The 1,168-nt window shown below is 50.3% G+C and overlaps 2 non-coding genes and 1 pseudogene across 2 annotated transcripts; all 3 read right to left on the bottom strand.

The window, feature by feature from the left end:
- Nucleotides 1–220: 220 nt before the first annotated feature.
- On the bottom strand, nt 221–339 carry LOC123178595 (5S ribosomal RNA). Its single transcript, XR_006489701.1, has one exon. It is a non-coding gene; the product is annotated as a 5S ribosomal RNA (ribosomal RNA).
- A 297-nt stretch (nt 340–636) lies between these two features.
- On the bottom strand, nt 637–755 carry LOC123178596 (5S ribosomal RNA). Its single transcript, XR_006489702.1, has one exon. It is a non-coding gene; the product is annotated as a 5S ribosomal RNA (ribosomal RNA).
- Nucleotides 756–1,056: 301 nt separating this feature from the next.
- Nucleotides 1,057–1,168, bottom strand: LOC123178597 (uncharacterized; annotated as a pseudogene).

Consider the following 1,168-nt stretch of genomic DNA (forward strand, 5'->3'; position numbering starts at 1 on the left):
TCCCGCTCAACTACGGAGACGAGTTTTACCACGGTTCAACTGCACCAGTGCCTATTTACCATGGTTTCGACCCCTTTCAGAACACGCTTGCCGCCGCTAGACGCGTGAATAATGAGCAGCGAGCTAAAACTTACCGTAAACGTGCAAAATAATAAAACGTGCTAAACGTACGTCGCGCTCGTGCGTTTTGTTTTGCACGCGGTGCAAAAAAATTAAAAAGGGAATGCAACACGAGGACTTCCCAGGAGGTCACCCATCCTAGTACTACTCTCGCCCAAGCACGCTTAACTTTGGAGTTCTGATGGGATCCGGTGCTTTAGTGCTGGTATGATCGCATCCGATACCCCCGTCTTCGTCCCTTATGCTTGCCCCTCGCAGCTCCACTACACACACGATTGCACATTCCTTTGGCCGCTCCCGCTCAACTACGGAGACGAGTTTTACCACGGTTCAACTGCACCAGTGCCTATTTACCATGGTTTCGACCCCTTTCCGAACACGCTTGCCGCCGCTAGACGCGTGAATAATGAGCAGCGAGCTAAAACTTACCGTAAACGTGCGAAATAATAAAACGTGCTAAACGTACGTCGCGCTCGTGCGTTTTGTTTTGCACGCGGTGCAAAAAAAATTAAAAAGGGAATGCAACACGAGGACTTCCCAGGAGGTCACCCATCCTAGTACTACTCTCGCCCAAGCAAGCTTAACTTCGGAGTTCTGATGGGATCCGGTGCTTTAGTGCTGGTATGATCGCATCCGACATGTTACCCCCGTCTTCGTCCCTTATGCTTGCCCCTCCCAGCTCCACTACACACACGATTGCACATTCCTTTGGCCGCTCCCGCTCAACTACGGAGATGAGTTTTACCACGGTTCAACTGCACCAGTGCCTATTTACCATGGTTTCGACCCCTTTCAGAACACGCTTGCCGCCGCTAGACGCGTGAATAATGAGCAGCGAGCTAAAACTTACCGTAAACGTGCAAAATAATAAAACGTGCTAAACGTACGTCGCGCTCGTGCGTTTTGTTTTGCACGCGGTGCAAAAAAATTAAAAAGGGAATGCAACACGAGGACTTCCCAGGAGGTCACCCATCCTAGTACTACTCTCGCCCAAGCACGCTTAACTTCGGAGTTCTGATGGGATCCGGTGCTTTAGTGCTGGTATGAT

The sequence above is a fragment of the Triticum aestivum genome, unplaced genomic scaffold (assembly GCF_018294505.1).
Source record: "Triticum aestivum cultivar Chinese Spring unplaced genomic scaffold, IWGSC CS RefSeq v2.1 scaffold137063, whole genome shotgun sequence".
In the NCBI taxonomy this organism is placed as follows: domain Eukaryota; kingdom Viridiplantae; phylum Streptophyta; class Magnoliopsida; order Poales; family Poaceae; genus Triticum; species Triticum aestivum.